The sequence below is a fragment of the Aythya marila genome (assembly GCF_965140915.1).
Source record: "Aythya marila genome assembly, chromosome: 19".
NCBI lineage: Eukaryota > Metazoa > Chordata > Aves > Anseriformes > Anatidae > Aythya > Aythya marila.
Window position 1 is genome coordinate 6,177,670 of NC_139060.1, and position 23,474 is coordinate 6,201,143.

At 60.1% G+C, this 23,474-nt stretch overlaps 1 protein-coding gene across 5 annotated transcripts in view; it reads right to left on the bottom strand.

Annotated features, from left to right (window-relative positions):
- The window catches only part of RXRA (retinoid X receptor alpha), a 94,226-nt gene that overhangs the window by 40,155 nt on the left and 30,597 nt on the right, over positions 1-23,474 (bottom strand). The window contains exon 1 of one of the 5 annotated variants that reach the window (XM_082775491.1): positions 21,488-21,505. The exons of 1 other annotated variant lie outside the window; for it this stretch is intronic. The gene's annotated coding sequence lies outside the window, so the exon portion shown is untranslated. Of the gene's footprint in view, positions 1-5,766; positions 5,785-16,604; positions 16,623-21,442; positions 21,506-23,474 lie in introns of those variants that run through there. 3 more of the 5 variants (XM_082775488.1, XM_082775490.1, XM_082775489.1) reach the window with 3 other exon arrangements.

Here is a 23,474-nt window from a genome sequence, read left to right on the forward strand (position 1 = left end):
GGGTGCCGTGGGTGGAGGAGGCGAAAGCAGGAAGCGTGAGCAAGCGGGCGAGCGTGCCAGATGGAAAGTGTGAGGGGTCCCCGGCTGGGAAGGGAAAAGGGGGGACCTGTGGGGGGGGGACGGGGTGGGTGCAGCGGGCTGCAGGCTCTGCCCGAGCCTGGGAAGGGGGCGGAGGGGGAGGGAAGGAGGGGTGCACCCAGGCAAACAAGGGATTCTGCTGAGAAAGCAAATGTGACTCAATCACACGCTTGTGCAAAGATGTCACAACAGCCCTGAGAAATTGCAGGCTCCTGTTTCAGCCCCGGAGGGCCAGCGCCGCCGTCCCCGCGCTCACAATGCGCTCTGTGCCGCTGTCAGCGCCCCTAATTTACTGCCTGGGAACCCGCTGCAGGGCCAGGCGGTGAGAAGGGGCAGCGAAGTGCCGGCTGCCCAGGGCACCGGGAAGGCAGCGGGGCTGCCGGGGCTTTGCTGGAGGACTCGGCGTGGCGGCTCCTTGGAGCTCGTGCCCTCGCAGGGAGAGGCAGCCCCACAAGCTCTGGGGCGCAGGAGCCGGCCGGGACCCAGCTCGCTGCCCAAAAATGCCACAGGAAGGCTCTGGCACCCCCGAAAAGGAGCTTTGGGGACCCAGACGTCAGCACCGAAGCGCAAGGGCTGAGCCCCCATGGCTGTTACCATCCCCAGCCCCATCGGTGCAGCCAGAATGGCAGCAAAAGCTGCCAAAGGGGGGAAGAAACTCTGGTGAGGATGGAGAGCTGCACCTGGGGACCCTGCAGCCCCCTGCCCTCCCCGATGGGTATCACCAGCACGGGCACGCGGTGGCACAGGGGTGCTCCCCTTCTGCCCGTCCCAACCATGGCCCTGCTGGCCAAGGAGCCATCCTCATCCTCATCCTCATCCTCATCCTCATCCTCATCCTCCTCCTCATCCTCATCCTCCCCGGCACACGCTGACCTTCGCGTCCTCCCCCGACTTTGTCCCGTTCTCCGAAAGGAGCACGGTGAGAGCGAACGCGCAGTGGTCCCGCAGGTTGCTGGAGCTCATTATGGCCTTTTAATTACATTCAATTGCAGTTTTATGGGCTTACGGGCAAATTGGAAGTGATCTAATTGTCCTTGAGGGGGTGCTACGCTCTGAGCTATGAAAAACCAAGCAGGATCCAGAGAGAGATGCAAGGGGAGCTTGAAAGCATTAGGCTCGTTCCAGCAGAGAAAAGGAGAAGTTTTGTCTCCTGCTGAACCTCCCGGGGCCCACAACAACGAGCTGTGTGCCTGGCACGTGCTGGGCATCACCTCTGTCCCCTCTGTCCCCCCAGCTCCCCTGGTGCATGGAGAGGAGATGGGTGACAGAGCAAGCAGCCCTTGGCCTGCCTCCGTTCTCTGGGGGGGAGCCCCTGCTCCAAACCCCAAATCCTCCTCTCCAAAGTGAAGGGAGAAAAGGAGGAAAAAGAGCACGACGCAGCCAGGCTGAGAGCTCTGGTTGAGGGGGCTCTTGGATGGAGAGCACCCTGCTTTGGATGTCAGCTGAAGGGGAGGATGCTGCTGGTGCTGCCCGGCTCCCACGGAGCCCAAGGCGGGTTTGCGCCCCTGGCCTGATCCTACAAACCGAAGGCAAAGCCAGCCCAGCTCTCCCCAGCTCCCCATGCCCGGCCCTGGGCTCGGCACGCACCCTCCCCTCCTGCAAACAGATCACTTACAGGGGTGAGGCTGCTCCAGGGGCAACCCGAGCACCCGCGCCCCGCACAGCCTTAACCCTTTAGCAGTGCGGCCGGGCACCTCTGGGGATCCTCCCTGCGGGACATCTGGCACGAGCCAAAACCTAAAAAACCTAAAAACCCCAAGCCTGCGGCCAGCTCCCAGCAAATACGGCCTGCAGAGCAGTGTCCAGCCAGCTTGTGTTACACAGCCCCGTGCATTAATCCCGATCGGAGATAATTACAGTCCTTCGTTGGCATAACGGGCTCTAATTGATCCAGCCTGGCTGGCACCTTGCTGCCGGCGTGCAGCTGGGAGCCTAACGCCCCAACACGGCCCTGCCGCCGGCTGTGCCGTGGGCAAGAAGAGGCGACGCTGCTAACTGGTTTTCTGGGAGCCTCTAACTGGTTTTCCGCGGTGGGGGAACTGGATCGGATCGCAGCAGGTGATGGCGAGGCCGGGAACCACGCGGGCAGCCCGTGGGGACACCGTTCTCCAGCTCTCCTTGCAGAAGTGTCCCCCTCCCGTCCTGCCAGGCTGGAGAACAGAGCCCTGGGGGTCCTTCCCCACCACGACTGAGTGCGCAAAGCTGGAAACCCGAGGCGAGCCACGGGTCCTGGGGTGCTCGAGCTGCTGCCCTGTCCCACCGTGCCAGCTCCAGCGGCACGCAGAGCGCTGTGCGCAGCCAGCCCAACGCCTCGGGGCCGTGCCACCCGCTTCATCCCCTGCTGCTGGAGGTCTGGGGGAAGGAGCCTGAGAACTGGGTGCCTACGTGCTGCAGGAAGGCGCCGGAGGAGATAGGGACGGCAGCTGCCAGAGCCAGCTCGCCTCCGAGTTCCTGCCGGCCTCCAGGCAGCGCACGCTGCGCCTCTGGAGCAAAAAGCTGCTGCCGGGCTTACGTGGCCCCCCCGGGGCTCAGCAGCAGGCACTGGGCAGGAGGGGAGCCTCGTCCCCACCCCGAGGTTTTCCTCTCCAAGTGCCAGCCCTGGGGCTGGCAGGAGGGATGGATGGATAGATGGACATCTGGGGGTGGCTCCCCCTTGCCAGGGCAGGGAAGAGGCCCCGGGAAGCCTTTTCCACGAGGCGGGTCGCAGCGTAGGATGCTCTGCCTGCGAGCGGCGTTTGGGTTTGAATTCCTGGTTCCAATCCAAAACTAATTAGGCTGCGTCCAGGCCAATCAGATAGCCCTGGCTAATTGAGCTCGGCGCAGCCAGGTCAATGTCCAGCGGGTCTCTGCGTTCCAGGCGTTTTGTCAGCCCGCAGATAACAGCCAGGGCCTGGGAAGGGGAATAACCCTTCAAAAATTTCTCTCTTCGTGTCAAGCCAGAGCCTTTCCATGCCGGAGCTGCAGAGCAGCCCCACGTTAACCCCTTGGGCACTGCCAGCATCGTCCTCGTGGCCCAGGAACCCCGATGGATGAAGATACCCCAATGGAGGCAGCTAAAAGGGGACGAGTGGAAGAGCGCACGGGGAATGCCCCGTGCTGGTGTGCATCCCTCGTGGTGCCACTTGGGGAATTAGGCACTTGGCAGGCCACGCAGCGTGCCATACATCACCCGTGGGACAGCCCCACCAAAAATACAGCGAGCTGCACTCCCTGCCCCGACGGACAGACGGACGGACACAGGGCTGGAGGTGGCTGAGGCTGCTCCGCGTTTCCACCCAGTGCCGCGCGCGGTGTAAACTGCCCAGAGCCGAGGAGCAGCGGCCGCACCCCAGGGGCAGGAGAGGAGGAGGGGGGATGTGAGGAAGGCTGGGGAGGGCCCTTCCTCCAGGGTCATCAGCCGCTCTGCCAGCGCCCGGCTTCTGGGGCCGGTTACGGAGGAGACAATCGCACCGCCGCCATAAAAACAGGCGCTTCCTTCACACGCTTCCTCTCCGTCCCTAACCCCGCTCTTGGTTCCCATCCCGAGCACCCTGAGCCCGGGCAGGGAGGCAGCAGCCCAGCGAGGCTGTTCCCCTTGAGCTGACCAAGAGCCGAGACGTTTCATTAATAACCTCAGCTTCTCCTAGCACGTCTGATTACGATCTCTGTTTGGATCCGCGCTCACGTTACACGCCCGTCTCCATTATAGATCCCCTTCTCTTTAAATCCCCACTTATCTCCTTTACCACGTAAATCACACAGAGGGCTCAGGGTGTGTTTTTTTTTTTCCTTCCCTTCCTGCCTGCCTAACTCTCCTTGCTCCAACAGCAGTTGGAAAACAAACACTGACTGAAACCGCAGCGTGCCCAGGCAGCCTCCGAGCTGCAGAGGCAGAACAAAAAGAGACCCCCGACAAAAAGAGACTCGGTGCGGGCCAAATCCTCACCCCAGCCTTACCGGGAAACCCCCAGGAGGTGCTGGGTCCGGCCCGAGCACAGCACCAGGGTGCTGGGTGAGGAAGCGTGAGCCCAGGCTGGCTCCCCCACCCCGTGCCACGGCCCTCTGGCAATTAAGGCAATTGCTTGCATGGAAACCTAATTATATTAGGGAAGTATTCAGTAATTTTTAGCTGTTCTGCTGGTGGCTGGGCTCCCTCCCCCTCTTGCGTGCCAGCGGCTCTGGGCAGAAGTTGCAGCGCTGGGTTCCTCTCCTCTTCCTCCGCTGCTGTGCAGAGGGGGAGCGAGGAAGAGGAGGGAGCTGGTGAGGCGGGCAGGCAGCACGCTGGGGCTCGGGTACTGGCCCTGTAGCTCTTGGGAGCCTCTGGCTGCCCTCCTGCCCCACAGCAGTTTGCCTGCAAGGCCTGCATGGGATGGCTGCGCCTTGGGGGCGCAGATGCCCGGCCCTGGTAGGTGGTGGTGGCCTCTCGATGCCACCATGGGGAAGATGCTTCTGGATCCTCTGCTACAGCACCCAGCAACCCAGCGTTGAGCCCCAGCACGATGCCCACCTCAACTGCAAACCCCACACACCCCTGCCACTGTAAGATTTTGGCACGCCCTGGGGATCCCCCACCACGCGTCTCCATCCTCCGTGGGTCCCCGCTGCGCAAAAAAGCCCAAGGGTCACCCAGCCCCAGCACCCAACGCTCACCTCCATCCCCCATCCTCCATCCCCAGCTCCCAACCCCAAACCCCCAGCACCCAGCTCCAGCCCCCAGCACCCAGCCCCAGCCCCCAGCACCCAGCAGCCGGCCCCATTCCCACGCCTGGCTGCCGGCTGCTCCTTTAAGAGGCGCGGAGGGGAGCGCGGCGGCGCGGCGGTTTTCCGAAGCCCCATTAATTTGCCAGCGTCACATGCTTCGCAGCTGCAGCCTGGCAGTGATTTATGCGCCTCTGAAGTTCATCAGAGGGAAAAGTACTTTCCAGGCGCACCGTATCCCCCCCCCGCCACCCCCCCACCCGCCCCTTTTTCCCCTCTCGCTCTCCCTCAGTGGCAAGAGCTCCCCGCGCCCAGAGCCTGCCCGAAAAGCCAGGTCCCATCCATCACCCCGCGTGTCACCCCCTGCCCTCGCCACCCAGCCCGGGCACCCCCCCTCTGCTCCCCGGCATCTGCGAGCAAAAGAAAACTTCCTCTGGCTTCCTCGCCTCCGCGACCCACCGAAGAGAGACCATTAATAAGGGGCAGCGCTGAGCCGGCTCCTCCGTGGGGCTGGGGGTCGGCGAGCCACCCCCCCCCCCTCTTGCACACCCCCAGGCCCCGTAGCCAAAATAAACGGCAGCCAGCAGGCCGGCGTCCCCTCCTCCTGCCGCCACCACCCACCCCCTGCGCGCCGTCCTCCGGGGAGGTTCAAAAGTTCAAGATTTTCACATTTCCCTAACGTTATTTCAGGAAATTGCTGGAGAAAGGAAAAGCCGGCGCTGCCGAAAAAGCAACGCGCGTGTGGATGCAATAATACGCACGATCCCCAGGCTGGGCTCGCCGCGCGCCAGGCCCTCAGAAAGAGCCCAATTCCCACCCTGCCCGGCACCGGCACGGCTTTTTGGCTCTCAAACTTCTTGCACACCCCTGATTTTTGCAGAATTGTTCCCAAAATAAAGCCTGGGCCCATCCCCAGCTCCTCCAAAGCGAAGCAGCCGCGGCGGTGACCAAAGCACTGCAAATGTGGGACCGTGCTCCAGCCCCATCCACGTGCAAAGCACCAGCACTCACCGAGGGATGGCAGCTGCTTTGGTGGCCACGCTGTGACACGTGTCCAACCCACAGCCCGGCGCACGCGATGCCTGCAGGGTCCCCAGCAGCACCCACTGGGTGCCACGGCTCGGGGCGCACTGCCCGGCGAGCACCGGTGGCCCCGTGCCCATGGGGAACTGCAGCTTGCGCCCAGGTGTGCGCTGCTTGGCTTTCCCAGGGGGCACGCAGGCCTCCGCGCAAACCCTATCGGATTTTGGGTCCGAGCTCTGGGATTGCACCAACCTCGAAACTTGTTGAAAAGCGGCGGGGTCGCACCTGGCTCTTCATCAAAACCAGGTTAAGCGGCAGCCTTTGCTGGAGGTTCATGGGAAAGGTTCGTAAAAGCACTGAAACTCTTGGCAAACCTGAATTCGGGGTTATAATGAAATGTGAAACTCAAGCACTTTCATGTGGTTTGGGGTTTTTGTTGCAAAACATTTTGTGTAGCAGCTTTCGGCGAGAGCGCGCTGGGCGAGCACAGAACAACGCGTCTGCGGGAGCGAGGGATTCACACACACCCCGGCACCGTTCGGGATGGCAAATGATTAACTTCCACTGGGAGCCCTCTCGTTAGCGCCGAGGCTGGAGCCGTGCCACCGCCTGCTCGGGGACGTGGCGCCAGCAGGGACCCAAGCGGGTGGCGGCGGAGGGGCTGCGCTGGGCGCCGGAGCCGCGGCACCCCAAAATGTTCCCCACACAGAGTCCTCGTAGCGAGGGGTGGGAAACGGGGAGGCTGCACCGGTGGCACTTCCAAGGTCTGTCCCATGCCCACGTGGCGTGTGCCCTGCTTTTTCCACTCGCAACGAAGGGAAAATGTGGAGAAAAACTGCAAAAAAAAATGCAAAAAATACTTCTTTGGTGCAGTGAAAACGAAGCCAGGGATGCTGAATTAAAGGGTGCCAGAGGTGCCTGCAGCTGGAGCATCCCTTCCACAACAATTTAAATTCTTCCAGGTTTTAAACCAAATGGGACAGCCCAAGGGATGGGTCCCTGTGCCTGCCACCAGCCACAGCACCACGCTTGTCACTTGGTGCAACCTCAGCTGACAGCAATGAGGGGCTGGGGTGTGGGGCTGGTGTTGGTTTGGCCTCTCTCTTTTTTTTTTTTTTTTTTTTGAAGTGCTTTACCAAATTCTCAGAGCATTTGGAGTCGGAGCTTCTAATTCGGGTGCTTTTGGGATTCTGCTGTAGGATTTGCCATTTTGCTGCATTTTATACCACGGAGGGCTCAGGAAGATTCCTACCCATGCCATAAGGCCACCCGACGAGGGAGGAAGAAGAGCAAATGTCTCAGACCAGCCCTGCTAATTCCAGCTGTATTTGGGTAACACGGGCAATACACAGCTCAAACCTCCACCTCCAGCTGCCCGGCAGGGCCCCGCTCGCCCAACCCGAGCCAGCAGGCGTGATGAAGATGACCTGCTGAAAATTAGCAACATAAGCAGCCCAGATTATCGATTTCCTCAAAGGAATGCGATTCTCCCCGATGAGCTCTCGCCACGTATCCATCACCCTCGTCCTCCATTAACCTCTTGCACCCGCTCTCCAAGAGCTGGCTCTCCCGAGGGCCTGGAGGGCTGCCTGCCGTGACGGACAGCGCCTGGCACACCCGAAGAGGGATCTGGAGACGTGAGGGGCACCTGAAGCCTGCGCCCGTGCAGAGGTGGCAAAATGGCTAGGCAAACACAGCAGCGAAAGCAGAGCCTGCAGCCTGCTCCCACGGCACAGGAATGGGTCCTCGCACGCTCCCACAACCTGCTGGTATTGCAAAAACAAGACGTAAAGACCCCGGAGGGATCCGTGTCTGTGTTTTCACAGCCGTGCATGGTGCTGGCACCACGTCCAGCAGGGCCAAGCCACGCAGCTGCGATGCCAGCCACGGAGTGCCCGCACCGGGCATCGTCTCAGAACAAAACCACATCCAAAACAAGGGAGCAGGACGCCTGGCCACGGTGCCTGGAGATCACCTGGCATCCAGGACATTTGGAAGGCCAATTTGGGAAGCTCGCATTAACAGAAATGTGCTCACAGGCTGGGAAAGCCACCAGCCCCGGGATGCCAAGCAGACACAGCACTGCTCCTCCCAAGCCACTGCCAGCAGCACGCTCTGCCAGGTGAATGCTGCCAGCGTTGTACCTGATGGGTGCTTGTTCTCTGCGCCCCCAGGGATTTCTGTCAGTGCACAGCAAGGAGAAACACCCACGGGAGCTCCAGCTGCCAGAGCAAAGGGGCTGCACGAGCCCACCCAGCTGCATGGGGCCAATGCAAGGCTGCAGCCTGCGCTGCTTACAGACTTGTGCAGAGTGAGCTGTTGCTCCCACCTGTAGGAAAGCTGCAGAGAAGGCTTTTTTGCAACTTTTAATTGGGTTCAACGAATGACCATCACTGAAGGAAAAAGTCGGTTTGCTCAGAGAAGCAGCGCTGGGACGTAAGGCGCTTTCTGAACATGGTCCAGGCTAGGAAGGGATTAATCATCCACATCTAAATAATAAATAATAATAACAGTGTCTGTTTTGCTCTGCAGTTCTTTCAGTACGGGCTGATTAATGCATTTGTAACAAGCAACGGCAAAGATTTTCAAGCCATCTAATTAGAAGGCCGTTTCCTTCCCAGAAATGCCACTTTGGAAAAGGAAACGTGGCCTCCAAAGCTGCTGCAGTGCTGCGGAAACACCACCCTGAACGTGAACCAAACACCCCGCTTCCCCAGGGCCCTGCTTTGCCATCACTACCACCCTCTGTTATCCCCTGGAGAGTCACAGGCATGTGAAGCCAGGTGCAGAAGGATGGGGACAGGGACAGGGATGGGGACAGGGACAGGGACAGGGACGCCTTCCAGGTGTGCTCAGCCCGGCACGCCACGGCGCGCGCCACCCGGGCTGATGTGCTTTTCCGTTCGCGCCTGGTGTTCCCAGAAAACACTACCTCCATTATTGATTCGTGCTCATCAGTCATTTTTATAACCTGCCTAGCACTTTTCCTGAAGGCCGTGACTAATTCCACTTCCCCGAGCTCCAAGGGGTGAGCGCCGTTAACTCTTTCGGTGAGGCCGGCGAGCCGCGCGCCCCGGCGCGGGCAGGACCGAGAGGCGCGCGATCGACGCGGGTCGGTGGGGGCTGCACGGGGCTCTGCACCCCCTCCCCGTCCCCTTCTCAATCCCAAACCACTCTGGCAGAAAGGCAGGTGAGATGAGGCTGGATGACCCTCGCCGCTGGCGTTGGAGAGCTGGGGAAAAATGAACCAAAAAAACAGATTCTCTGCCCAACTCTCTCTCCAAGGGAGCACCAACAACAACTCCACGTGACTCTCAGGAATAGCTGCACATCCATTAAAGCCCTCCAAATCCTTTCTGTAGGTGGGAACAAAGCCTTCCCAAGGCTGATGGCAATGGGGAGAGCCCACTGGTGATGGGGGGACACTTGTCCTCCCCAGCTGAGCAGCCAGCAGCCACCAGGGGAACGTAGCAGAGGGAAAAGCCCGGTGGGAGCAGGTCCCCTGCCCTCCTCCCAGGCGCTGCCCAGAAAAGGAGGCAGGATCCAGCTCCCCGAGGGGAAGGTCCATTGAGTTAAATGTAGCAGATGCCATTTCCGAGGGGTGGGATACAGGGAGTACCAAACACGACATCTGCAATTACGGAAAGCCAGATAAAGAAAATCAAATCTCATGCTTCAGGGCATAGACTGATGAGCACAAGGGTCAGGAAGGAATTTCTCTCCCCTTACACAGCAGTGCACAATTGGGTCAGTGCATTACCGGGTGGCACAAGTCCTTGATTGTTTTTCCCTTTCCATATCGAAGCCTTTGGTCCTCGCCGGTGTCAGAGGCAGACGGCGGCGTTTGAAGGAGCGCTGCCTTAATCTGCTGTGGCAGGGCCAACGCTCCTCCTGTCACCCACCTCGCTGAAGACTGACACCCCCCCGTGCCAGCCGAAGGACCGTGTGGGGACCTCTCCAAAGGCTCGTTCAAAGCCGGTCCTTTTGCCTTGCTGCTCTCACACCGACCTCTGCAGCTCCCTCCTTGCACCTCAGCCTTAATTCCTTCTCCCGAAACCCTCCAAATTATAACGAGAACTCCTCCGGGTAAGGCCCTCTCCTTCCCCTGTGTTTGCACGGTGCTGGGCGCACCTCCGGCACTGTTTAAATAACAAGCAGCAGGAATACACCCGGCGATGTTGGCTTGGAAAAGAACTGCGCTGGAAAACGAGTCCGAAGCAACCGGAGAGCGCCGAGGGTTTTGTTAACAAAGGTCGGAAAGCGCTGCGGTGAGGGCGGTTGCTCTCGCTTTACGCTGCGTCCAGCGTCCTTTCTCTTCCTCCAGCAACTTCTGTAAGCTCCAAGTCGCTTAGCTGGGAGGATCTAACCACAGGGAAGAGGCTTGGGTTTCACTTTTCAAACAAAGCAAGCAAACAACCGCGAAGGCCGTCCGTAAGGTGTGTCTGTCTGCATGCGACCCTTGCCGAGCCAGGCTTTGCCAAACCACACAATTCCCAACCCGGACACACAGGTCTGGGGCTTTGCCCACTGCCGGGCACCCATCGAGCAGCGATTCTGCCTTACCGAGTGTGGCACTTGTAAAACGTGCTCTGTAATTTGTAAATGTGCTCACAATTCGTAAATGTGCTCCCAATTTGTGAACGTGCTCTGCATCGGTCTCCTTCCACACCTGTTGACCCCATGAGACTTGGGCAATTTTGCAAATGTGGCAAATCCCATCAAATAGGGTGGATCAGCCTCTTTTTGTTGTTGTTTTTTTTTTTTAGTCGTTATTTTACCAACCAGCTCCTACGATTAGGGCAATCTGAAGGATTAGGTTCATTAAGGCTAACCGCTGCCTGATGGCATGAGTGTCCCCAGGGCTGCTCACTGCAGCCAGACATGGGGATGGATTCGGGGTCCTGCAGCAACTCTGCTCACTGCAACCATCACACAGGGCTGGATTTGGGGTCCTGCAGCAACTCTGCTCACTGCAACCATACAAGGGGCTGGATTTGGGGTCCTGCAGCCCCCTCAGTGTGCCTGCCCTCCTGCGCCCAGGTCCCGCAGCGTGCGCCGTGCCCGCGGGCAGTGCCTCCCATCTGCACAGCCCCCAGGATCCGGCCGCGGGTGGAATCAAAGGCACGAAAACACCTTTTTGGCGGGGATCGGCGTGCCCAGACCTGGGCCTTACAATCCAGAAGCGGAGCCAAAAGGAGAAAGGGAGGCTGGGATGGGGCAACGGGAGTTTCAGCATTGCCGTCGCGTTACAGGGGAATAATCTGCGGGGGAATGCTTGAAGGAGCCTGTGGCGGCTTGCTTGGGAAGATGAAAAAAAAGAGAGAAAGAGGAACAAAAGGCAGCGAAGGAGGCGGCAGCAGCCCTGGCAGCGGCTCGGGGCGGTGTGTGGCAGCATCGTGCAGCAGCACGGAGGGAACCGATCCCTGCTGCAGGACCAGGACTTGGAAAGCAAGAGCACAAGAGGTGGAGGAGGAGGCCAGGAGGCTGCTGGGCACGGGGAAGCACGCACTGTAGGGCTGAAGGATGGGCGAGGAGAGGCTGGGAGTGACTGCATGGGGCCGCGGGTGGTGCTGCGCTGGGCTGCACCAGGGGTTGGTCCCGTTCCTTGGCACCATTTTGTGCCCTCAGGTCTGACATTTCAGCTACCCACGTGCCTCAGTTTCCTCCCCCAAGCAAAGGACCCGCAACATCGTCACCACAAGAGCTGCGAGGGGAGTTGCTCTTTGTAAGGAGAAGGGCTGGGGGGGGGCTGGGGTTTTGTTTTTGTTTTGCTGCGGGTTTGCTTTTCCCCTCGTTAACCAAAAATGTCAGCGAAACCAAGGCTGTTCCCAGAAAAAGGACTCGCACAGATGAATTAATGTCATGTTTAGGGGGAAGAGGCGAAATAACAATGGGAATTGTCAGAAGATCCCATGTTGACCTTTTTTTCTTCTAGAAAGAAGCTTTGTATTGAAACGAGCTCTTGCTCCAAGCTGTTCCTCTGCATGCCATGAGACTCTTGGCAAAGGTTGAAATCAACCTGAAATATTCCCAGGGGTCCTTTTTGGGTCTGTGTGGGAGCATGATCCCCCCGACTTGGAGATGTTTGCACAGCCCCAGGTTCTCCCAGGAGAAGCCTTTCCCCCAACCCAGCCCTGCTCCCCCCTGCCCTTTGCTTTCTGTCCCCATTTTGCACCCAGGGGCTGCAGCCTCTTGGGATTTCTGGGCTCCCCAGGGCTTGCACTCATGCCATGAGATCAGTCCTGTGACACAGCCCCGTGGGGCTGGGGGATGTCACCCATTCCCCGCGTCCCCACCAGGTCCCCGCAGCAGATGCCTCGAGGACCTCAGGTGCCTCACCCTAACGCGCCCCAGCACGGCGCAGTTTTGGGGACACCAACACACAGCTGGATTAGCGAGGTCCAGAAGATAGCCAGCCACCAGACGAGAAGGAAAAACTACGAGCTGAGACCTGAAGCAGCCCCGGTCCCTTGCGGAGGTGGCCGGGGCACCCCCGGCATCGCCGGCACCGCTTTTCCTGCTGGAAAATGTCCCCGACCCCGGTGGCCGCTGCCCTCGCCGCCCGCAGCGCTCAGCCTGGAGCCTGCACGAGGCTGTCACACCGAATGCACCTGTGAAACTGTTACAAGAATTAATTGATCATCTAAGTACAGTAATTGGAACTTGCAAAGCATAGATAATTACCTTTTATTAGTTCCTGTAGATAATCCATTATGCACTGATTAGGCCTAAGTAAGGATCTTACAGTCCTCCTTTGATTAATGGCAGATTATGGATATTAAGCTCAAACTGGAAGAGATAACTCACTGTTTTCTTTCTTGCCTTAGGAGCACGTCACCCTGTGAGTTATGGGCAGGAGTGTTCGAGGCGCCTGATTCATCCGGGGGAAATTCAGGGATACCCAAAATTCCCACCTGCCCCCAAAGTGGCCCCAAAGCAGCAGGGATGGCACACAGAGAGCTGAGCCCAGGGCTCAATCCGGGGTGGTTTTAGCTCCCAAAAAGTTATTGTCCCTCCCCAGGACACAATATCAGAAGGGAAGGGGGGACACTGGGGCAGGAGACTGTCCCCGGGGGGGCGTCTTCGGTGGGATCTGCCCCTGGCACAGGGACCCGGCCCCGGTTCTGTCCCACTTACAGCAGGGTGGGAACGGGATGGGGGCACCCCAGCAAAACCTGACTGCAGGCTACAGAGAGGAGGCTTTATTTTAGGAAAAAGCAGCACGAAGGCATGTGGTTATCTCGGGCTGGCCTCCAGCTGCAACCCAGGGACCGAAAGGGGGCTGAGGGGGGGGCATTTTCCAAGCGAATCAACAAAACCAAGCGGGGAGCGGATGTGACATGCCGAGGCGCAGGGACGGAATCCTCCTTTCTTCCTGGGCAGATAACCCGGCTTTATCGGCACCCAAGGGGATTACGAAGGAGAGGAGGAAGGGAGGAGAACAGCAAACGCCGGCGAGGGAGTTAAAAACCCCGAGCTGAGATGCTGCCCGGAGCGCCAGGAGGCAGCGAGCCTCCCTCCTCGCTCGGTGAGCCTATTAATCCCGCGCGCTCGTGACTGCCAGGGCTGGGGATGAATGAGATTTACTGCCCATTAAAATAAAGCCCTCTCTGTAGTTTATAAACAACGTTGCCGCTCAGTGGGAGGTTGGACATTTTAGTTCATTAAGCGGCAAATAATCTCTGTCACTTCTTATTTTTAAGTTTATTTACACGTAGGGTTGGGTGTTGGTGGTTTTTTTTTTTTCAGCCCCTTTCCTCCTCCTCCTCCTCTCGCTCGCAGCGCGGCACCGGCTGCACCGGGGCTGCATCCCAAAAGGCTGGGCTGCTCCGTATCTCGGGCTCGCTCCTCCACGGCCACGGACTGAGACCTTAGAATAATCCTGTTTACGTATTCAAAACAGTCCTTAGAGTGACAAGAAAATTATTTCTTCCTAAAAAGCTTGCTTGGGTGTCACAGCTGGGGCGCAGGGAGGCTCAGCGGCTGTCTGCAGAACCGAGGGCAGAGTTGGGCCCTAGGGGAAGGCAGAGGAATGAGCGGGGTCTGGAGATATCAGCAGGACAGGGACAGGGACAGGGACAGGGACAGGGACAGGGCTGCCAGGAGCACCAGAGTCCCCGATGACTCTCTTCATGGCGCGTGGCACACAGAGATGCCCGGTGGCAATGCAAACCACTCCACCCGCCCGAGGCTCCCCGTTTGAGAGGCAGCAGATCCCTTGGCGTTGTCACCACGCCAGGGGGAGGCCACCAGAAGCTCTCTGCACATCTGCCTGGAAATGACAACCTGGGAAATGACGGCCTTGTGTGGGAGCTGCGAGCATTTTGGCACCACGAGACCCCCCCTAGCCAGAGCCCCGGGCTCTGCACCAGCACACGGCCAGCACACTGCTCCGTGGCTTCAAGGGTAAGGATGCTCAGTCCTCATCGACCCTACAAACACCCCGGTGCAGGGACAACACCGTGTGACAGCCAGGGAGCCCGGCCGAGGGGTTGGGGTCCCCTCTGCACCTCCAGGACCACGCAGACGGCCCACACGAGGCTGGGAGGCAACGAGGGCATCTGGGAGAGAGGCAACACCAAAATAATGCCCTTCTGCAAGGGGAAGCAGAGTTCCCTTCTTAGTGGGACTCCAGCACGGGACCTGGGGACCTCGTGTGTCCCTGCAGAGCCAAGCAGCTCCCGCATCCCTCCCCGGGCCCTCGGCTCCCCCACGTCCCCACCCCGCCACCAGCCCTGGCGGGCAGGAGAAAATCCCTCCTCGCCTTATCTAGATCCTAAAGCACTCGAGCAGGCGGCCAATGTGCGAGGCATTGTATCCCTCGCCCGCTATCACGAGCTCACACAGTGGCACTTCATTACAGCCCCGGAAGCACGGGCTTCCTTCATAAATCAACGAAATAAAAGTCCGGGATGATGCACCGCACCGAGGGGGTAGGGCGGGGCGGGGTGTGGGGTGGGGGGGAGAATAAAGAGCTTACAGTTTCCCACTGCGTGTCCCCTTTAGATAACAGATGCTCTCTTCTTAACCTCTCACTTCATCAGATCAGCTCCAGCTGTGTTTGGATCAAGTGCACGGCCTGGCCCGCGGCCAGCCCGCCTGCTTCCCCGCGCCGGTGCCAGCTCCAGCCCCGCGGCTCGGCGGCCGCGCGCTGCCTGCGCCGGGGAGGAGGAGACCTCGCCAGGCCAGGGCAGCCCGGCTAAGAGCGTTTCACTCGGTTCCTGCTTCCCAAATCCTTCCTAAGAGCATCTCCGGGACGGGCTCAGGTGTGACCTGCACCATCCCCGTGCCCCAGAGCTCCCAGGCCTCCACCAAGGCCTTCTTCAAACGTGCCAGGCAGCCCGACAGCCTTAGAGCTAAACCCCCCGAGAAATCCCGCTGCTCCTAATCCCCCAACAGCACGCAAATAACAAAGCGTTATCTCGTCAGGCCTTAACCCAGTAATTACCCCGGGGGATGGCTTAATGAGGAAGGGACACCCACCTGCAAGTACAACCCCAGCCTGCCTCACTGCCAGCTACACGAGGCGAGGGCACGTCTGTGGGAGCAGCCCTCAGCCCTCCTGCACTGACCCAGCCCGGCACAGGCACAGGAGGGGAACCAGGAGCAGCCTTTTTGGGGGTCTTTGGGGGTCTGAAGGAGCCCAGATGCCCGAAGGACCCCGACTCCATCCCCAAACCCCACAGGACCCAGCCACAGGGAGAGGCTGTGTGCCACCCAACTCTCCGAGCCGGCCCCAACACCCTCCAGGCTTTTGCTCAGACGAACTCAGCCCATCGGGGAGCGTTGCCCCAGAGCGAATTCACAGCCCCACACGATGCTGGGCGTCCCGCACAGCCCCGTCCCTCGCTGCCACGGCCCCCAGCGCCGGCAGCTTCAGCAAATCTCAGCCTCGTCCCCGGGGGACCACGTGCCCCGCTCGGCTAACGGAGCTGGAGCGTGAAAAGCGATCGGAGGAGAGCTCTTGGGTTACAGCTCCGAGCAGCAGCGGGGACGGGAGGGACTCTGACAGCTCCTGGCTGCGCTCCGGGCAGCGCTATCTGCGGATCTTTTACAAATAAATATCCTTGCTCATTATCTTGGCATTAAAGTTACATGCCGGGACGAGATGGGCACCGAGCTTTCCCTCGCTAATCTCAAACGGATGCCAGCCTTTCTATGATTAACCTCCCGGGTCACGAGCTCCCCGCCGCCACCGCCTCGTGGGGGGGGGGACCCCGGCTCTGCTGCCACCCCCGTCCCCAGGCGAGCAGCACCACGGCTCCTCGCCTGCTCCTCCGTGAGCTCCTCGGGGGGTAAAACATCCCCCAAGCAGCTCAGAGCGGAGCCGGGGCCGGGTGTTTCCTGAGTTTTGCTGTCGCTGAGCCCATTTTGCAGCAGAGGCGAGCGGGTGGCAGCAGGGCAGGGGTGGCCCCCAGTGCTCGTGGTGCTGAGCGGAGCGTCCCCGAAGGCTGGGTTAGGAAGGGCAGTGCCTGCTGGCTGTGGTTTGGGGGATTTCGGTGCCAGGAAGGCCTCACAGTGGGGAAACCATCTCGTGCAGAACCCCCACCTCATCCCACATCCCACAGGAGCAGGGAGAACCCAGCGCAGCATCTCCCATCTCCCTGGGAGGAGCGGGCAAGGGCTGGGTGGTGCCGGGGGCACCCTCCCCGTCCCCATTCCAGGCCCCATAAATCACCCCCCAGACCCCGGGGCAGCTCACGCAGCCCGTCGGCACTGCTCCTCCTCCTTCCCTTTCCTCCCCTTCTCTTTCCTACAAAACCACTTCGACTTCTCCCCTTTTATCACCCACAGCACCCACCCGGGCTCCCAGCCTGCCCCTTTACCTCTTAGCCCTAGGAGCGGGTAGTGAAGGACTGGGGTTTTACCCACGGGATGAGCTTCTCCATCCCGTGCTGGGCGCCCCACGTCACAGCCCAGCGCCCCGGGAAACAACATCGGGTTTCGACATCCTTCGGCTCATCAGCTGCTCGTTTCAACATCCCCGCCGCAAACCCGTCTCCAAAAGCACACCCCGTCATCACTCCCTCGCAATCCTTCTTCTGCTAGCTCCGTCTCATCCAGAAGAGCGTTTGTCACCTCGGAATAAATATTTATTAACCAAATTGCAGGTGTCTCGGGCTTCCCACCTCCTCTTCTTTCAACGGCACCTCGCGCTGACACCGGAGCTGGGCTGAGCGCCCAGCTGGCAGCTGGCAGCAGCTCCGGGGAGCTTTGCTGCTGCTTCCTTCGAGCCTGGGGTTCGAATCATCCCCAAAGCCCCACGCTGCTTTCAGGCAATGCCCTGGTTAGGAGGCAGCTCGGAGCAAGCGGATGCAGGAGGTGAGGGATCAAAAAGGGGTGGTAGGAAGGAGCCTTCCCGGGCTTGTCCTCACCGTACGTCTTGGGGAGATGGAGGGGAATTCACGCTCCAAAACCAGGGGCTAGTCCCAAAGGACAGACCCTCAGCAGCTCACCTACTGTAGGCACGGAATAAAGACTTTCTGGGCAACATCATCTCACCCAGAGATTTGTGGTGCCCCCCGGGTAAAGCTCCTCTGGGGCAAAAGACCCCCGGTACCGGAGCACCCCACCGCAGCTCTGGGCTGTGGGGCACTCCCGTGGGCACCTACAATGCCTTTTTTTCCCCTTTTATCCATGTTAAATCCCAGGAAAGACCCAGAGACTCTTGAAAAGAGCAAAGCAGCATCAGTCCTGCCTCTCAGTTGAGCAAGGCTTTCCCTTCACGTCCCTGCCACCAATAATCTCACAACCACTCCACTCCTCCTCTCGGAGGCTCGGGTCAGAGAGCCCCGGCACTTCTGCCGAGCGATAGCCGAGTTCACAACCACGCTGCTCACCACGGGGAAGGGTTTAGCAGGTCAACTGCTCCAAGCAAAACGGGGGAGCCAAGACGGTGCCGGTGCCCCATTTATCAGCCGTGTCGCAAGGGGAGGCGTTCCTCCCCGCCCGCACGCCTGCCTGCACCCACAAAACCCGTGGAAACGGGTCCCAGATGCACTCCCGAGCCCCAAAACCGCTGGTGCTGCAGCAAGCGGCTCCCCCTGGCTCCCCGCAGCACCACCTTCACCCAACGCCAAGGGAGAAATCCCCAGCTGCAGGGAGGAAAAGGGGCAGGGGAGAGCAGGGGGTGTGCGGCACAGATGGCTCCAGCCCGAGGAGAGCGCCCTGGAATTCATATAAAAGCTGCAGGATTTAATTATCAACTTGCTTCCCCGGGCAGGGTGCCGTGAGCCTGCCCCTCTTCCCCTGCCCTTTGCCCGGCCTGGACCTTGCCTCTTCCCCAGCTGCTTTTGGGGCAGTGAGAAGCCTTGTAACAGCATCACAGCACGCCGGCAGGGCAGGGCGATGCTTCCCCGCAGGGATGGGCAGATCCAGGTGGAGAAATACCCATTTGAATGCACTTGATTTTCACCGAGTCTCCAGGAGGGCAGAGTCCACGGTCCCTGGTTAAACCGACCCCGCTGTATCTGCCCCTTCACTCGCCCAGCAGGCCACCTCGCCTCCCCTGAGGCACAAACAACGGGATTTTGGCACCTTGCAAGCCCTTGGGGATGCTGCAGTGCTCCCCTCCGCCACCTCCCAGCCTCCCACGCCACCAGACAACAAATCCTTGCGGGATCGAGCAACGCGCAGCCACAGACACGGGGAGCCACCGCGTCCCCGTCCCCCTCCCGTGTCCCCATCACACCAGCAGCCATCGACCTCCTGCCCCTGCAGAGCTGACATGCAGACAGCACTATTTGTTAACAGCAGCCCCCATCGACCCGCAGCCCCATCCCCAAAGCCAAGCCAGGCTTTCGGCAGGGGCTGGAGGAGAGCAGGATCCGGCCCCGGGGTGCCCCGCGGAGCTGCAGCGGCTGCGCGCACCGATAGGATCAGATGCTGTCAGTGCTGCTCTGGGAACCATTAGCTTTAATTAGCTGATGATGCTGTAGAGGCCACATAAAACAATGAACGGGATTGATCCCTCGTGTAACACTATTGACAGTGGAGCTGCATCTGGGATCAGTTTGGTGCCGGATGCATCTGTAGGGTCTATAAAACCAAGGCCTGTTTTCTTTTTCTTTTTCTTTTTTTTTTCTTTCCCCTTTTAATTTTAAATACCAGAATAGTAGGCCCGCCAGTTTAAAAGCAAGAGACACACACACAAAAAAAAAAAAAAGACGGCAAAAGCCAAAAGTCAGCTCCAGGGAACCCCCTCCGCTTCCCACTGGCAGTGAGTGCGGGCACGGTGAACCACTTCCACCAACCCTCGCTGCTAAAGACCCTCATGTGCATCGCACACGCCGCTCATTTGGGCACGCAAGCCTGCTTCCAGGTCACTGTCATTACCCCCGTTCTGAAAACAAGCCGCCAGCTTTCTCCCTGCCCTTTGTTTCGAGGGGCTCAGCAGCCCCCGAGCCCCCAGCACCGCCCCCCACCATGCTCAGCACCACGCCTGCAGCTGGGGAGCCAAAGGAACCTGAAAACACTGGGTTGCCACTTGAAGCTCCTTCAATTTATTTAAAGTCCAACCACCTTTACGCCCCTGGTACCCCCATTAGGCATGAGGAAATCCTGCTGAGATAAATCCAGGCGTCACAAGCGTGTGTGCAGGGACACTTCTCTGACACCCGCCTGCACCTCTGTGGCACCGCAGCGGTTTCCCCAGCCCAGCAAACAGCCCCCCGAGCTCCTTCCTTCAACCCCTGGGTTTTCACAGCACCACATCCCTGCGGCGTGGCAGCCCGGGGATGTGGATTTTGCCAGCCCAGAAAGAAGGCCAGGAAGCAAAACGCGGAGCCACCGGAGAGCCCTCGCTCCTCTCCCCGCTGCCTCCCCGCAGGCGGCCGAGCTGAGGACCACAGCAGAGCATCCCCGCTCGTGGCAGCTCCAACACCCCCGGATCATCCTTTGGGGCACCACGGGGATCCCCAGAGCCACTTCTCCTCCTCCCCAGCCCTGCTGCAGCTACAAAAGCCCCCCCAAAACCTCCCCTTAAAGAGGAGGCAGGGACGAGCCAGCCCCGCAGCTCTCCGGGGAGGGCAGGGCGAGAGCGGCGGCGGGGGGAGCGCATGCCAGCCGCCGGGCCCTGCCGGCTGACACCCTGGCGTAACACGTTCCAGATGTGGCTGCAGGAAGACAGAAGCAGAGCTGTTCCCTGCTGAGGAAGCTGGAAACGCTCTGAGATAATGTGGAATTCCTGAACGAGAGCCAGCGCTTGCCGGGGCCGGGGCGCAAGAGACAGCGAGGGAGAGGCAGAGCGCCGGGGCCGCTACAAAACTCCTCTCTCTTTTGTGTGTGTGTGTGTGTGTGTGTTTTATTTCGGGAACTCTGCATGTAAAAGCCCTTAATTTATACGCTGTGTGGGCCGATGGCTGTACCCAACAAATGGAACATTTTCTCCATACCCTTGTGTGTGTGATAAACAGCCGCTGCGGAGAGGCAGGGAACAGAGCCTTTTTCTTCGCGCTGATAAATGCGCTCCCAGCAGCTCCGACTTTCTTGGCTTGGACGTTATTATTTTTTCCTCCTCCTCGGAGGGGGAGGCTCGGCCCCCTCGCCAGGTACTCTGCACAGCACCGAGGGCGTGAGCGGGGCGGTCGCTGCCGCTGGCCCTGCTGGCTTTGCCTGCCCGCCTCGTCCTTCCCCGGCAGCGCTGAATCCAGCGGGGACCCTCCTGGGACCAGCAAACCCCAGCTGATGGTGGAGAACAGAAGAGCCGAGGCCAAAAGCAGCAGGGAGTGATGCCTGCCCCGTGCCAGCACAGACGGGCACCCATCCTGCACCCCGTCCCACCGTGCCACCCTCACATTCGCCATCGGAAACCTCGCCGGGCACCGCGCTGAGCCACAGCCCATGGAGCCACATGAATCAGTGGCTTTGTGGCCCTAAATCACCTAAACCACCCTGCTTGCCCGGCTGAAGGCTGCCCCACAACCCCTCCTAACTGGCACTGCGGCGTAAAGCCTACCACGGCATGTCTATCAGGCACCAGATAGAAATGTGTGGTGCCTAACACCACATCCATCCCTCCTCGCCCTAACAAAGCGGGGAGCCACCTGGGGTGCCCCGAGCAGGGATCCCGATGCTCCCCGTGCCTCCAACCCCTCGGCCCCTGCCATATATCGGCGGTGAGGCTGCGGCACAGCCGGGCAGGAGCGAGGAGCGGCCGCTGCTGCTGGTTTGGATGCGTTTCCCCCGCCGCGGGGGTGTTTGCACAGCCGGCCCCGCCGGGTGTCCCGTTAAGCTGGCGATAATGGACTTGCCGAGGGATCAGAACGGATGTTTGCAGGGAGCAAAAAAAAAGGACCCGAAGCCAAAGCCAGGAAATTGGCCTCCACGTTGAGCCGTGCCCCGGCATACCAGGGCTTACACACGCGCAGACCAGAATCAGAGCTGGGTTTGTTAAAGGAAGCTTTGGCTGAGCAGCGAGAGCACCCCAGCACTGGGACCCTCCCAGTGGTCCCCACCAGGACGTGCTGGGTCTCCAACAGCCCAAATCTGCCTCCTTCTTCCCCCATTACACCTGGGGAAACGCTGAGGCTGCACATGAGCTGCCATGCACACCGCCAAGGTGAGCGTTCAGCAAGCAGAACAAAACCTGCCCCGTTTTCCCCCCGCAGCACGGTGTCCCCAACACGGTGGCACCCGTGGCCACGCTGCTCTGCTCTCTTGGTACCTGCTTTGTGCCCAAACTTTGGCTGCTTCTCGGGGAGAAACGAACCTCAGGGAGCTGAAGCAGCTGAGAAAGGCCGACCTTTCATCTGGGATCGGTGTTTTCCTCCTGTTTCTGGCCAGGGAAGGTATCTCGGAAAAACATTTCCCGTCGTATTTCAACACTTTCTTTACTCCGATGGAGCCATCCGAGAGCGGCTTCCAGGGACTTCAACGGGCTCTGGAGCCGGTCCAAGAGCAGAACAACCCAAGGGACCTCGGAGGGTTTCGTGGAGCATCTCGCAGGGTCTTAGCGTGGCTGGCACGGGGGGCAGAAACGGGGCTGGTGGCGAAGCCCTGAGGAGTTCATGCAGGAACCCCACAAACCGACTGCCACCCGGCTGCCTGCGGGATGTGGGATGTCACCAGCTGCCCCGGGGCTGCTCCCCGTTATAATCCAGGGGATGGATGGATGCTGAGGTGTGCGCTGCTGCAGCAGGTGGGGTGTAAAAGTTTCCAAGCAAAGGATGCCATCGGGGCGCTCGCTGCCTCGGTGCAGCGCTGCTGTTCTGCCACCCGTGTCCTTAGGGCACTGCTAATGTTCCTCAGGCATCTGCAGGAACAGGACGGCTCCAGCAACCACGTGGAGGCTGTGGCAAGCTTCAGCTCCAAGGGGTGCTTTGGGGAGCTTCCAGAGGAGGAATTGGAGGTGCTGAGGTGCAAACCTCTTGCTGACAGCAGCGACAAGCCCCCGCGGCCACCCCTGCCCTCTCCATCCATGCGCTCCACGCACCCAGAGCCAGCCATCCCCTGGCCAAGACACCCCCGGCCCCCTCGCCGGGCAGTTTCGGCACCAGTGCCCCTCCATGCGGTCACGCTCCCTCCTCTGCTCCCCTCCTGACTGTGACACCGGCAGTTTTTGGCCTCCGTTTGTCTGCAGGAGGCCGGTGGCTGGGTGGGCAGGTGGGAGCCTAATGAGCAGCACGCCCGGCAGAGGTTAGCAGTAATGATTTGCCCGCCAGCTCGCGCCGCTCCCCTTTTAACCTCTGCTAGTGAGCCGAAGTCCTTGAATTACACAGCCGAGTGCACCCACCCCACCTCCCGCAGCCATAACCCCCCCCGCTCCCTTCCCAGCCCCACATACCCGAAGCCCCCAGCCCCGCACGGAGCGATGCCAGCCCCAGAGCCGAAGAGCCAGGCTGGTGCCGATGGGTGCGAGGGGCAGCTCCAGCCAAGCCCCCTCGTGCCGGCTCCCCAGCCCTGAGGGGGTGCCCCTGCCCAAATCCTTGCAGGTGGGTCGAGCAGAGCTCTCAGCATGCAGAAACGAAGCACGAGCAGTGCTGCAGGGACCGGGGGCAAAACCCACAGCATCCCCATCGCAGCCGCTGAACACAGGGCGCGATGCTCGGGCGCACTCTGCTCCCCACGACCCGGTGTAGCTCCACGTTCGTGCACACGTGTGCGTGCCCAGAAAGCCGCCCAGAATCTCCTTTACATCTGCTACTCCCAGCCCGTTCTCATGAGAGTGAACCCGGCAGCTACGGAGGAGAAATCCCAACAAAGTGCACACCCCGGTGGGGCCGCCTGCTGTCCCCGCAGCCCGGGGCTCGGTGGCTTTGCACGGGTGTGCATGGGGAGGAGAGGCCAAGGGGGAGAGGAAAACCAGATGTATGGGAAAATATGGCACAGGGGGGACACGGGGAGGAAAGGGAAGGAGCCTGCGCCCAGGGAGGAGTGGGCACAGCAAGCCCCAGCCTCGCTCATCTTCCTCTCCATCTCCCAGTCTTTAAACAGGGGTTAAGCCTCTCCACTCTGACCCAGGAGCGAAATCCAGCCCCGGAGGAGAAGCACAAAAAACCAGGCAAATCCCAGCCCTCCTCCATCACCTCCCTCCGGAGGCCGGGTGTGAGCGAAGGGGCTCCGGCCGCGCCGCTGTCACCGGTGATTTGTGCTGTTAATATTTCAGGGGGGGAGGCCGGGAGGGGAGCGGAAGGGTGACAAAGGCTGGGGACAGCCATCGCTGGGAAGTCAACGAGCAGGGTTATAGCTGAAGGCAA